We start from the raw sequence: 14,610 nt of genomic DNA, 5'->3' as shown, positions 1-14,610 counted from the left end.
CAGGCAATTTTCCAGGGGAATTCCTGACTTGGAGCCAGGATGTCCGACTCCTTAGAGGCTGCTTCTCTGGTGGGACTGTAAAGGGTCCCAGTGCTGGGACCTGGCTGAGGGTCTGGCGGCAGAAATGAAGACTCCACCTGCAGGTGCTTGGACCCAAAGTGACCCTCCCCCCTACTGCCTGCTCAGCCCCCCTATCTCTAGCTCCCCTACTCATTCCATTCACTTCATCCTTCTGAGATTTATTCCCGAGTCTCAAAGCCTGGAAATAATTTGCTGACAAAGCCTCGTCCTCGGCAGGTGCTTTAATTGGTTTTGTGGGAGCAGGTCCGGGAGCATCTATTTAGAAGGAAATAGAAATTATGGCGGTGCTGCCCGTCCTTTGTCTGTAATGGGGACTGTGGAGTGTGTGTGTGTGTGTGTGTCTGTGTGTGTAGGGGGGAGGGTAGCTCGAGGAAAGCAGAGAACTGGTCACAGAGGCTGTGGGTTCCTGGGCAGGGGTGTCTGGGACCACGGGGCAGTGAGGGTAGGGGCTGCAGGCCGCCTGCCTCCTTGGCCCTGGACCAGCCCTTGGAATCAGGGCAGGGCAACTTCTCAGCCTCATAGAGCTGAGGGAGGGAGAAGGCAGTGGGCTGGAGGGATCTCAGGTGCCAGGACACAGCTGGGCTTAGCGATCAGGAGCCTCGTCCTTGTCCTTCTTCAAGGACACCCTAGCACCTGCGGGTGGGCATCCTCTAAAACACAAATCACAGTTGTAACTCCTTGACTCAAAGCCCTTCCATGTCTCCCCACTGCCTTCAGAACAAAGCCAAGCTCCTTAGCTTGACATTCAAGGTCCCTCACAGTCTGTCTTCAGAAGACAGATGACCGCCTCAGCCACCTCTTTCTTTCCTCCACTCCCCAACTGCTCCCTACGATAGTCTCTAGTCCCTATCTTCCTGTGTGCCATGCCCCTTGATCACCCAGCAACTGCCTTGTGACGGAGATCATCCCTACTCTCATTTTATAGCCTAGGAAATGGAGGCTCAGAAAGGTTAAGTCACACAGCAGGGCTGGGACTCCAACCCAGGACTGTCTAGTACCTGGTCCCATACTCTCAACCAGCAAGGCACAGATGGGAACAGGCCTCTGAGCCCCACGTCTTCTCCTGAAATATCCCTGCCTGCATTTTTCCATTGGCAAACTCTTATGCATCCTTTTAAAGCTCACTGGACGTCACTTGTTTGGGAATCCTTTGCTGACTGACCCCTCCCATGTCCAGTCTCTCCTTTGCGCTTCCCCAAACCCCAGCCAAGCCCTCATCTCAGCTCTGATCTCTGGGTTTGTCCTTATTCTGTGTTAGTGTCTGTCTCCTGCTCTTCATCCCTCCCTCCAGACAGAACTCCAGCTAAACCGTTGACCCTACAACGAGGCCTGCAGCCCTGAAGCACAGATGGGTCAGATCCTGGGACCTGAACTCTTTTCTTGCCTGGGGTATCGAGCAGCCTAGACCACAGCTGCTCTGTGTGATCCTGAGCAAGACCCTGTGTCTCTGTGGACTCAGTGTGCCCATCTGTAAAATGGAGGGTCAGTCTGGAGGCATCTGACTCTTGGGGACTCTGAGGGCCAGGCTTGGGCTGGAGCCTTACCAATGTGATTGTGACTCTTGTGATGGGTGTGAGGGGTTGGCCACTCTCCATGTCAGGGTGGGTCACATCAAAAAGCCAGTGTTGGTGCCTGGCGTGGGTTCCACATGGTAACTGTAGACGGGGCTGGTAGAGCTCTGAAGTGAGCCTCAAATCAGGCCTGCAATCTCAGCTCTGCCACTCACCTGCTATGTGTGAGCTCAGGCAAGCCTCCCACCTCATGGGCCTCGATCTCCTCTGTAGGAGGCAGTATAATAATACCACCCCACAGGGTTGATTTGCTGTGAGGATCGCAGGACAGGTGCACAGGGCTTGGCCCAGAACATGTGTCCTAAGTGCAAAAAACTGGGTGCCACCTCCCTGCTGGCACAGAAGGGGGCAGAGAGGGTCCTAAAGGATCTCAGTGTAGTTAGACAACCAGACTGACTCACAGAGACCAGGCCAAAACTAAGGGGCTCTCATGGGTCTTGGTTTCCTGGCCCCAAGGTGGACCCTGAGGCTGGGGCTCCTAAGGTGTTTTTTCCTGGTGTGATTTTTGTTTTAAGACTCCAGAACGCTAGTAGTAAAGAACCCACCTGCCAATGCAGGAGATACGGGATGCAGGTTTGATCCCTGGGTGGGGAAGATCTCCTGGAGGAGAGCATGGCAACCCACTCCAGCTCATGGGGTTGCAAAGAATTGGACACGACTGAAGCGACATGGCACGCGCACGCATGTGATTTTTTTATTTTAAGACTCCAGGACGGTGTTAAGTGGGTGCAGGCAGTTCCTGGACAGATGGGCTCAGAGGAGAGCTGGGGCGGGCAGAGGCAGGCGGTGCCGGGAGGAGACCAATACGACCCAGGAGGTGGCCGGCCGGGTTCGGAGACCCCCATTCACATGCCCCAGAGTCAAGGTCCCAGCCAGGTTTCCCCGCGTCCCGGCTGTGCGTCCCGCCTCGGTCTCCCGCTCTGTCAAAGCAGGAAGCAGCCCCCGCGCGTGGCCGGGTTGAGGTGCGAGCCGGGCGGGCTGGGCAGGCGGCCGCCGGGGGGCTCTGGCCGGGCTTTCGGGCCCCCGCGCGGCGGCAGCTCCGGGCCCTTCCACGCGGCCGCTCCGGGAGGGTGTCTGCGGCCACAGTGGAGCCCGGGAGAGGAGGCGCCACCACCCACCCCGGCGCCCCCGGGCGCCAGGCCCGAGCCCGCGTAGTGCGGACCGCAGGGGGCGCCACGAGGCCGCGGTTGGGCCTCCCGGGCGGCTGCCGCTGCCCGGCGGAGAGGGGCGGCTCGGGGCCGGGGCGGAAGTCTCGGCCGCTCCCGAGCCCGAGTGTCCCGCCTCGCCGCCGTCGGGCAGCCGGGACCCCCGCGGGTATTTGGGGCGCTTGGGGTCGCGCCCCCGCCGAACGAGGCCCAGGCCCAGACGGACGCGCGGGCATCGGATCGTCGACCCACCCGGTGCACCGTGGCCCCCGCAAGGCCTTCCCGCCGCGTGTGCCCGGCTCCGCGTGGCAGCCAGTGTGCGCGGGGTCCGGGGTATGCGTGTGTGAGCCTTGCGGGTCCACCGCGTGTGACAGCGGCCGCTGGCGGGAACGCTTCCACTGGAAGCGTGTGTGTCGGGGAGACCTGCTGTGGCGGGCCGGGTGCATCCGGTCCTGGCGGGATGGGGACCCTTCCTTTGTTGGCGCCCCTCCTCCCCGCAGGCCAGGTGGGGGTGAGCAGGGGTGGGGGTCCCAGGCCGGGATCTGCAGGCCTGGGAGACGGTCACAAGGGCAGGAAGATGAAGGATGAGATCTCTTCCTCCCTTGCCCCTTCCCATCTCCAGGTTCCCTGGCCTCCTTCCCTGAGAAGAAGACCTGAATGGGAGTTTCCTCCCCTCCTGGAAGAAATGGAGCTGCCTATGTGTGTGTGTGTTCCTCTGTCCTCTTGACCCTTGAATCTTGGGCGGAGAAAGCTCTTGATCTCTAGGGATTCGATCACTCCAGGTCCCAGGGAGAAGGCTCACCCCAGGGATGCCCTGGTGGGGACCTGAGCCTTGGGAGTGAGTGGAATTGACTTGCCAGGAAGTCTTGACTTGGAGACTTGACAGGGAGACTTGATTTGGGAGGAAGTGGAATTGAAACCAGCAACATCAGGGGGCCTTGGAGGTGGTGAGCTGTGTGTCTGGATGCTTTGAGCCCAGGGACTTCTTTAGGTCCTTTCCAGCTCATACCCACATAACCTTTGAGAATCCACACAGAACCTTTCAGAAGCACTTGTCCTGAGCCAGGCTCTGCCCTGGGAAAAGTGAGGGAAAGGAGAGGAGGTTTAGAGAGGACTGAGGCCCTGCCCATGCCAGGTAATTGCAGTGCAGCAGCGCAGTAGGACTTATGGTTGGCAGCGCATGTAGGAGGGATGTGGTCAGAGGGGGAAACGGGAAGTGGGGTCGCCACGCAGGACCTTAATGCCAGAAAAAAGGAAGTCTGGATTTTCTCTCACAGGGGCCACCAATGTGCCCTGTCCCTTCTCTGAAACCTGCTCTGCCCCTGCAGGTGGGGATTCAGAGCACAGGTTCAGAGCAATGGAAGGGGAAGCTGGGTGATTTGACGGGTTGCTTAACCTCTCTGAGATGTTCGTGAAACAGGCTTTGTAGTAACTTTATTTTGAGGTCCCACGCTATTGCTGGCAAACCCAGCACCCACCACCGAGCACCCTTCCAGGCCCAGCACATCATGGTTCCCCATCCTGGCACTGTGACTGGTTCATATACGGGCGCAGGACCCCGCTCCTGGCCAGAGGCTTTCCCGCAGGACAGGCTGTAGGAATTGTCACTACTTATTCTTGCCTTGGCTTTTGAACTTGTTACTGACTTTAGATGGTTTGCATTTTCACTCTTTCTGCTACTGGGCAAGTCCTGAGCAGTTCAGAAATACAGAAGGGGCTGCTTTGTGTGCAGGTTGGTTCATTCTTGGCAGCAGCCACACGGAGCAGGTGCAAGAGCTGAGGTCGGGAGTCAGACAGACCTCAGGGTCCCCATCTCTGCAGCTTCTCCCTGAGGGACTCTGGAGTTTCCCTGGAGTCAGGAGGGACAAGGACCCTGGGAGGATCCAGCAGGAAAGAAGGAGGAAGCGGAATAGTTGCTGGGCTGGACTGGGGAGACTGAGGGTGGGGGGTGGGGGGTAAGGGGGTGCTGCAGTAGCTGCAGGTGGGCTCTGAGCCTTAGACATCCGGAGCCCCTGCCAGCTCGGGTCACCAGCTCCCCAGTGACCACAGTGGTGGCATCCGTGAGGTCTGCTCATTTCTCCCTCCTTCCCCCTTCTCTCTCTCACCCCTCTCTCTCCCCTCCCCTTCCTGTCCCCACAGCCTCAGTCTCTTTCTTTCTTATCCACTTGACACAGGACAGTCAAGCAGCCTTTAAACCCAAACCCAGACAGGACCATGAACCTCTCCAGTTTAAAGCCCAAAGGTGAGTTCCTGTTGCTCTTGGACCGAGTCCTGACTTGGTCCCGGGCCCACCTCCAGGGCCCAGCCTGCCGCTCCACTTCCCTCTCACTGCCCCCTCCCCATCCTTTTGTGCTGGGCTCTCCCAACCGCTGAGCGCTGAGCGCCAGGCCTGGAGCACAGCAGTGAGGGGCCAGGCTTTGGGATTTGAATCAGGACTGTGCTAGCTGTGTGCCCACCCTCTCTGCATCTCAGCTTCCCAGTCTATGGGAAAATAACACAATTATCCACTTGAGTGGGGAGGTGTGGGCATGCAGAGTGTTAGCACAGGGCCCAGCACCCGGAAAGGACCAGACCTGCGCGTGGCAGGCTTCTATTATTATTATCATTGTCAGTGTCTGCGCAAGGAAGCCATCCCAGCCTCTTAACCCAGCCCTCCAGGAACCTCTGGCTTGCCAAGTCTCCCCTCCAGACTAGCTGCCCCTCTTCTCTCATCCCTCAAGGCTTTGTTCCCATAAGTGTGGAAGGACTGGAATCTTTGGGGCGGGGCTGTCATCACCCATGGGGGCTGCTTGTGGGTCCAGCTACCCCTCCCAGAAGCTCTGAGCCGATGGGGAAGGGAGAATGGGGCACCTGGTCCTGGGGGGCTGAGATCCCCGAGAGGGACCCAGAGGATAAAGAGACAGCATTTTCAAAATAATTGCAGTGATCAAGAAAGACTTCCCATCCCATCCTGGATAAAGGGAGGAAGACATTTAAGTCTTGAGTGAGCAAATTTGACCTGAGTAAACCAGCTTGGGCAGAGGGGTGTGCAGGACGTCAGCTGGAGAGAGGTGACATGATTAAAGGGTCATTGTTAACTAAATCCTTACTGAATGCTTGGTTTCCATCGTTTTTGTTGTCTAGGCTGATAGAAAATGTACTCCTTTCCCCATCATCAGAGAACAAGAGAATGCTCTATTTGCCAAACAGTGCACACGGGGTTCCTGTCTGCGATCCCATCACTGACACACATCAGATGTTGCTGAGGAGGGTGTGGTTGGGAGACTTGGAGGGGTGAGAGATGGGGATGTTGGGCCCAGGGAGGAGGTGGTGGAGCAGGGAGAAGTGGGCCAACTGGGGGTGTGCTTTGTGTTGGGGTGTTGAAGATCCCCTGGAGTAGGGCATGGCAATCCACTCCAGTATTCTTGCCTGGAGAATCCCACAGACAGAGGAGCCTGGCGGGCTACAGTCCACGGGGTTGCAAAGAGTCGGACACGACTGAGCAAATAAGCACAGCGTGTGCAGACACTTGCTGATGGATTGTTTATGGGGTGATGGACGGGAGGCAGGAAGGCCCTTCCAGGTTTGTACAGCCGAGTGGATGGAGGCATTGCTGCCAGGAGGAACAGAAGGTGGGGCCCTCAGCTGGCCTGAAGGAGCCCTCTGAACCTTCGGCCCTGATCCATGCCAGGCTCTGGGAATCGGGAGCCCAGAGCGGCCTGTCTACCTTGGACAGGTAGGGTATAATACATGGCTCAGTTGGCCTCAAGAGATTTCTGATTACTGGGACTTTCTTGGAGGCCCAGTGGTTCAGACACCAAGCTTCCACTGCAGGGGGCATGAGTTCGAGCCTTGATTGGGGCACTAAGATCCTGTACGCTGTTTGTGGCCAAAAAATTGAAAAAAAAAAAAACCACCTAAAATAATAATAGTGATAAAATGCGTTTGTGATCATTAAGAAAGGTGAGTCCTGGGCAGGTGGGTCTATGCACATGGCTGTGATGGACCGATCGGCTCAGGCAGGAGAGCTTACCTGGCCAGGCTCTCTCAGTCCCACCCAACCCCTGTCACCCATGGACACAGGCTCTGTTGTTAGAGTCAGGAAGGGATGAAGGAAAGAGGGAAGACAAGGCCAAGTGGGTTTGACTGTGCTCTGATTTGTTGGCGTAGACATGGCTTCAAAGCCTGCTGATCTGCATGCTGTCCTGCCCGCCCCAACATAGACCAGTGGGGGAAGCCTGCATGGGGTCCAGGAGAGGCAGGGTGTGGTAGGGCCTTGTCTCTGGAGTCAGAGAGACCTAGGTTCAAATTCTCCCACATACTATTTTGGGCAGCTGGCCTCTCTGAGCCTCAGTCTCCTCATCTGTAAAATGGGAATATTGGTAGTTCCTACCTCCCTGTTGTTTAGTTGGTAAGTCATATCTGACTCTTTTGCAACCCCATGGACTGTAGCCCACCAGGCTCCTCTGTCCATGGGATTTCCCAGGCAAGAATACTGGGGTGGGTTGCCATTTCCTTCTCCAGGGGATCTTCCTGACCCAGAGGTGAAACCTGCCTCTCCTGCTTGGCAGGGAGATTCTTTACCACTGAGCCACCAGGGAAGACTTAGTGACTAAACAACAGTAACATCCTTGTGGGTTGTTGGGAAGATTAGAATCTGAGAACACAGGTAAAGCACGTGACCCAGCAGACGGGAAGTGCTCCAGGCATTTTCACTCTCGTGATGGTTGTTACTCTAATAGATCTTGAGTGCGGCAGTAGATGTTCTTTCTACCTCCAGAGCTTCTGAAGGTTTGCTTCCTCTGGGTCTGGGTGCTGTACCCCTCCTTCTCCTTCCATGCCCGGGTCAGGGGTCTTGTCTCTGGAAGCCCCTCTGAGCTCCTCCAGCACCCAGCTGACTTGAGACGCCCCTTGGTCTACCGCCCTGTGCCTGGCATACCCTCTCCACAGTGGTTACTCAGTTCTGGCTGTCTCCCTTCTCCCAGACTGGCCACCACGGGATGCTGGGTTTGACATTTTCTGTGTCCAAGTCCCACCCAGAGGCCTCAGATCGCCCAGCTCAAGCTTTCTGGCTCCCTGCTTGAATTCCAGATCACTTTCCTCTCAGATGAGCAGGGCCTGGGCACGGCCCAGCAGTGGAATGTGGAATGCCAGGCAGTTTAGGATGGTAGTGAGGTCCTTGCTGGCCTGGACTGGGCTGGGTGTGAGGAAGGGGGCCGGAGCTGGTGGAGGCCGATGGAGGTTGAGCCCATGAGAAGGAGGTGGTGGCCATCTCTGCCTGGGGCATCCTTGATCACAGATACAGGTAATGAGGGGATAAAATGTAGGGAGTCCCTCTGAGGGGCCAAGGCCCAGCAGGAAGATGGTGTCAGCTGGAGGGCAGGGGCTGTCCCGCCAGGGCGATGTTCCACTGGCCCTGGGCTTAGGTTAGTTCCAGGCTTTTCTTCTCTGGATGGGAAACCCTGTGTTGGGGTTTGAGTGGAGGGGAGGGATTTTATGGGCTGGGTGAGGGGAAGTGGCAGACAGGCAGGGGGTAGATGGCTTTCCCGGAATCCCAGATCGCACTTTAATAATTTGTTTCAGAATTAATGTCCATTCATGCTGTCTTCACTGTTCCAGCTCATTGGAAGATTAAATAAAAACTCGTGTCCTCCCCACCAACCCCAACGGAGGGAGACCAACCCCATTCTTTCCGGCTGGGCTGGCTGCCTGAAGCCAGTGCAGGAAATAAATCTCTCAGAGAAAACCACTTTGCTCACACGATTTCAATCCAACAGGGCTTAGTGGCCCCAGTCACTCCTAGTTTTATTTAGCTGATAATCTTTTATTGTATCAGGAGAACCTCGCAGAAGCACTGTGTCTTTACAGGCCCACGGCCTCCCCAAACAGCTGGGCCGGGCCTCCTGGGCAGGCACGGGCTGGCTCGCTGCCCTGGGCACCCTCCCTTTGCTGCAGCCAGGTACCCAGAGAGGTGGTTGCTCATATGCCAGGGCACTGGGGAAAGGACAGGGGGTGGCAGCCCCTGGCTGCAGGACACAGGCAGGGCCTTGGTGGGATGGAATGGCTGTATTTTGCTTCTGGGGACCAGGCCTCAGGGGCCCAGCTTGTGGGGGCTCACCAACCAGGGAGGCCATGAGCAGACAACCAACCAAGACATCACTCAGTCAGTCAGTCCACAAATATTTATTGCGTGCCTTCTCTGTGCCAGGCTCTGAGAATAAGAGGGTGAGGAGACAGACACACAGACAGGCCTCCTGTGTGGTGGCCGCTCCTCCTGGGGTAAGCCTTTGTCTCATCACGTTGCCTGATTCAACTTTTCCTGCGCTTGTACCATTTTCTCGAAGGCGTAGTTCCATTCTTTTTTCCACTTGTTTTTTTTTTTATTTCATGTGGATTATCTAGTAGAGAAGCCGACATTAATTTAATAATATTTAGAAATATTAGAAGCTAGTGGGCTAGTCTAAAAATAAGTAAAAATAAACCTTCACATCAAAGAGAGACAAGACTGGATAAAGGCAATGAAAATCTGTCAGTCTTGGGGTCAGGAGAGAAAATCAGCCAGCATTAAGATACGAGGTGATTATTTTCTCCAATTATCTATTTCTTATTTACTGAACTGTTTTTTATTATGTATCCATTAATTATCCAACATTTATGTATTTTTCCTATTTTGTTTCAATGTTGCCTCTTTTACAGTAGTATCAGTTAAACTTATGTATTAACTTTCCCACTCAAGTTCTTTGAGTTTATAAATTGCATCTATTGTATCTTTCATAGTTCAATCTGGATCATTAGAGTATTTTGTATTCTCACTGGGGTTTAATGAACTTCATGTAAACACAGATTTGGCTTTGCAGGTGATGCTAGTGGTAAAGAACCTGCCTACCAGTGCAGCAGACATAGGAGAAGCGGGTTCGATCCCTGGGTTGGGAAGATCCCCTGGAGGAAGACATGGCAACCCACTCCAGTATTCTTGCCTGAAGAATCCTAAGGACAGAGGAGCCTGGAGGGTTATCATCCAAAGGGTCACAAAGAATCAGACACGACCGAAGCGACTTGGCTCGCACGCAGGCAAACATAGATTTGGCTCTGATTTCTTCAGCACATTTCTCATTTAAAAATTTTCTAAATTAAAAAAAATTTTTTTTTAATGTTAATTATGGACTTACAGGGGCTTCCCTCAGAGAAGGCAATGGCACCCTACTCCAGTACTCTTGCCTGGAAAATCCCATGGACGGAGGAGCCTGGTGGGCTGCAGTCCATGGGGTCGCACAGAGTCGGACACAACTGAGCGACTTCACTTTCACTTTTCTCTTTCATGCATTGGAGAAGGAAATGGAAACCCACTCCAGTGTTCTTGCCTGGAGAATCCCAGGGATGGGGGAGCCTGGTGGGCTGCCGTCTATGGGGTCGCACAGAGTCGGACACGACTGAAGTGACTTAGCAGCAGCAGCATGGGCTTCCCTGATAGCTCAGTTGCTAAAGAATCTGCCTGCAATGCAGGAGATCCTGGTTCGATTCTTGGGCTATGGGGTAGCACTATTCACTGTTCATAGACTTACAGGAAATTGGGAAATAGTATGAAGAGTTTGGGATACCGTTCCCCCAAAGCTATCCCCAAAGGTAATATCTTTCATGGCTGTGATACAGTATCAAAACACCAGGGTAGGCAGGTTTGAACAACTTTAGGGTTGGATAATTTCAATAATTTCAAGTTGCCTTTGTGCTCCTGTGCCTCATTCCTGCTCTGCACTCCGTGACTGATGGTACCTGCTTGCAGGGTCGTGGGGGCACCCCTCAGTATTGCCAGGATGGTGAGGTTGGGAGAGAGTGAGGTGAATCTGGCAAGGACCCTGACAGATTTCGTGCTGGGCCTGCTCTGAGCCAGGGCCCTGCGGAACCTACGGTGGATGGACAGGCAAGGTTCTTGTCTTCCAGGGCTGCCCTGAAGTAAGCCCAGACTCTGGAGCTTTCTGGTGGGAGGGAGTTAAACGCCCTTCGTGGTGGACTGAAATGTGCCCCCACAAAATTCATGTGTTGAAGGCCCAACCCTCGTACCTTAGAATGTGACTGTATTTGGAGGCAGGGTCTTCAAAGAGGTAATTAAGTTACAGTGAGGTCACTAGGGTGGGCCCTGATCCAACAGGACAGTTTCAGCAGAGGAGATTAGGACACACACAGAGGGATGACCATGTATGAACATGTACAGGGAGGAGGGGGCCTTCTGCAAGCCAAGGAGAGACTCTGTAAGAAACCAGCCCTGCTTGGTTACCTGGACCTTGCACTTCCAGCCCCCAGAAGTAAGAGAAAATTTTTTTTTTTTTTTGGTTTAAGCCACCCAGTCTCTGGTACTTTGTTTTGGCAACACTGGTAAGTAAACACTCTCCAGTGTATTAATTCAGGGAAGTGAGTGGGATGGCCCCCAGAAGCTGATACCAGATAGAACCCAAGATGCCCAGTTAAATTGGAATTTCAGATAAACAGTGAAGAATTTTTTTAAAACATATATTGAACAGGGCATACTTATGCTAAAAAAATTCATTGTTTATCTGAAATTCCAATTTAACCAGGTGTCTTGTATCCTTATTTGTTACAACCAGCCACTCGGCCTCAGAACTGAGGCAGTGGCTCCCACCAGGACCAAGGCTCAAGGACTCGCAGACCAGCCATCGCTGCTCAGAAGGGGCTGAGAGCCGGAGGCGGCTTCCCGGGCCCGAGCCGCTCTCCCCAAACAGTTCCATCTCCTGCACAAACATATTTATTGGGCTTGATGGCAAACAGATTATGCTTGTCCCGGGAAGGGCAATTCGAAAGAGAAAACCTTGAAGTCCGGGAAATAACGATGAGGGGAGTTAAATTAAAGTGCAGAAGACCCTCCCGAGAGATAGCGTCAGGGTGAGTTACAGGCCCGATAAGGGACTGGGGGCTCACAGAGGGGGCTCAGAAAGGTCACTTGGTGGTGCGCAGAGGACCAGGAATCATAAATATGGGGCAAGATGCCCAGCTGGGGTCGCCAGGGTGAAAATATTGGGGTCATTCCAAAAACAATTATCCTGCTTGGTTTGCTCTTCAGGTCTTGTAAATCTTTCACCTTTTATAAAAGATTTCTGGGGAAAGGAGCACTTTGGAAGCTTTAACTGATTTTTGAGGCCGCTTCTTGGTGGTTCTGCGAAAAGAAAACAGACAAAAGGGAAAAAGCAATTACCCAGCATTCTCAGGGGCACAGGGATGGGCTGACTGGATTCTTATTCCTGAGAGAGTTTAGGCTGCCCTGCCTGAGTTTTGACTCACTCTATTTGGAATCTGGTCACACTTTAACAATTAATGCTTTTTTTGTTTTGAATCCAGTCACAGTGGGGCTCTTGGTACCCCGTGGACACTGGTTTTGGGGGCAGCTGTGGCTGCTGTGTGGCAGCCATCTTGTCAAGTGTGGTGGCCATCTTGAGTGTTGAGGCAGCCATCTTGATTGTGTGGCACTTGTCTTGGGCATGTGTACCGAGGCTCATGTGCCCACGCAGAGCCCATGAAGCTGGAGGATGGGTCTAGGCTGTCCTGGCCTAGGCTGGAGAATGGATCTTGGCTGTCCTGCTCCATTGCATCCCCTGTATTCTCAGTGTCTATCCAAGGGAACCCTGGTTCAAGCTCTGTGCCTCTGTCCATTCCAGAACAATCGGCAGCACCAGCAGAAGGCAGTCATTCATTCCATCAGAGTTTATTGATCACCTGTTATATGCTGGCCACTGCACTGGGCGCTGATTCCTCAGGCTCAGCCAAGAGCTTCATCTTTGAGGCAACCACTTCCCAGCTGTTTCTGCCCCTCTGACCACAGTCACAAAACTGGTTCTGCCTCTGACATCTTGCTCCCATCTGCTGCTGCTGCTGCTAAGTTGCTTCAGTTGTGTCTGACTCTGTTCGACCCCATAGACAGCAGCCCACTAGGCTCCCCCATCCCTGGGATTCTCCAGACAAGAATACTGGAGTGGGTCGCCACTTCCTTCTCCAATGCATGAAAGTGAAAAGTGAAAGTGAAGTTACTCAGTTCTGAGCTCCCATATACTAGCTCATGTAATTGTCATGAGTCTGTAGAGGAGGGATTATTAGCCCCATTTTACAGATGAGGAAACTGAGGCTCATCAAGGAGAAATGACTGGCTTAGTGTCACACAAAAATAGGGAGTGAGGCAGAGCTAGGCAACCCAGGACAGAATGGCATTATTTACAATGTCACATGCCTCTCAGTCAAGAACTATGAAGGGTTGAGATTGCAGGGTCTGGGATCAGATGAAACCTGGTCAAATTTTTTGCCCCACTTCCCCCTAGCTGTATGACCTTGGTGAGTTACTGAGAACTCTAAGCCTCACTCTCCTCATCTGTGCAATGGGCACAGGTGCTATGGTCCTGCCATGGTGGCGTAGTGTAGAGGCAAGGAGCCCATGAAGCCTAGGGGGGCAGAGCCCAGGCTGGGAGCCTCTAGGCTCCTCTAGAGGAGAGAGGCTGTTTTTTATACGAGAAGACAAAGAGTTTCTCCCAGTCATCTTTTGCCATCTGCCAACTCCCAACAGGACATAATTACTCAAATTGAATAAATGTTTGCTGAATGAGACTTGGACTTCCTTTAAGGTTCAAAGCAGACTGAAATGTAGAAGGGTAGGGATGGGGGTCAGAGAGGGAGTGGCTATGGGCTGCTGTGCCGGGCCATGCCTGCCCCGTATTAAATTCAGAGCGTTCACATAGGAATACTCATTCTTCCATCCATTCACTCATTAAACAAACATTATTTTGTGCCAGGCTTGCTCTGGTGCTGGAGTTACTGTGAGTGCAGAGCAAGGCAAACTCAGTCCCCCAGGCCCAGAGAGCACACCTGGGAATGAGAGACAGACAGGAGCCAGAGGCCTGGGAAGAGGCTTTTGCTGGATGGAGGGTGATCATGGCTGCCGGGATGAAGATGGAGTGGCCCTGATGAGCCACGTGGAAGTGTACAGGGTAACAGGCTCAGAGAGGTAAAGCAGCTTGCCTAAGGTCACGCAGCTAATAGGTGGCAGAGTTGATTTGCTCTCAGTCTGCACCTGACCCTGCTTAGCTTGAGCTGCCTGAAACAGCATTGTCACTCTAAGTTCTGAGCGACCCATATGTGGCTCTGGCCAAAAAAAAAAAAAGGTTTTTGGGAAACACTGCGTACGTCACTCCTTCCTGGCGCCTGGCACTTGGTGCCCGTTAAGGGCTCTGGGGGTTCCTGCAGGAGAAGAACCTGCTTGGCCTGCCTCCTCCTGGGCTTTTGCTCCAGGCAGTGGAAGCACCTTGGCCAAGTTGATGCCTTCAGGGGATCAAAGTGCTCAGCTCTGGTGGGCCCCTCCTAGAATGTTCTGGAAACCAGAGACTCTAGTCAGTGGTCAGTGGTAAGAGCTCGAAGGGCCAAGGAGGACCATGACAGCTCAGGCAGGCTTCCTGGAGGAGGAGGTCCTGGAGTCACACCAGCAAGGACAGCTCAGCTCAGGAATCTGCAGGGAGGCTGTGGACATGAGGATGATGAGCTATGGCTTGAGGGGCCAGAGGGGCCATGTTCAAATCCTGGCTCTGCTCTTAGTCACTATGTGACCTTGGGGAAGTGACAGGACTCCTCTGAGCCTCGATTTCCTCATCTGTAAAATGGGATCATGCCAGACCCTCAGATGATTCTCAAGGCTTTAGCCCAGGGTGGCTGGGAGGACCATCCACCGCTGAGAGTGTCAGTCTGGCAATGGAGAAGGAGGGCTGTTCACACTTTTTTTTTTTTTCCCTCTGAAGAACTAGAGACTCTGTAAAATACTCCTTGACCTGAAAAAGCCCCAACTGGAC

General features: G+C 53.7%; 1 non-coding gene across 1 annotated transcript; it reads left to right on the top strand.

The window, feature by feature from the left end:
* The first annotated feature begins 11,829 nt into the window (after window positions 1-11,829).
* Window positions 11,830-11,942, top strand: LOC138438537 (U5 spliceosomal RNA). The gene has a single exon (XR_011256449.1). It is a non-coding gene; the product is annotated as a U5 spliceosomal RNA (small nuclear RNA).
* Window positions 11,943-14,610: the final 2,668 nt, after the last annotated feature.

The sequence above is a fragment of the Ovis canadensis genome, chromosome 3, assembly GCF_042477335.2.
Source record: "Ovis canadensis isolate MfBH-ARS-UI-01 breed Bighorn chromosome 3, ARS-UI_OviCan_v2, whole genome shotgun sequence".
NCBI lineage: Eukaryota > Metazoa > Chordata > Mammalia > Artiodactyla > Bovidae > Ovis > Ovis canadensis.
This window is presented reverse-complemented; position numbering and strand designations above follow the sequence as displayed.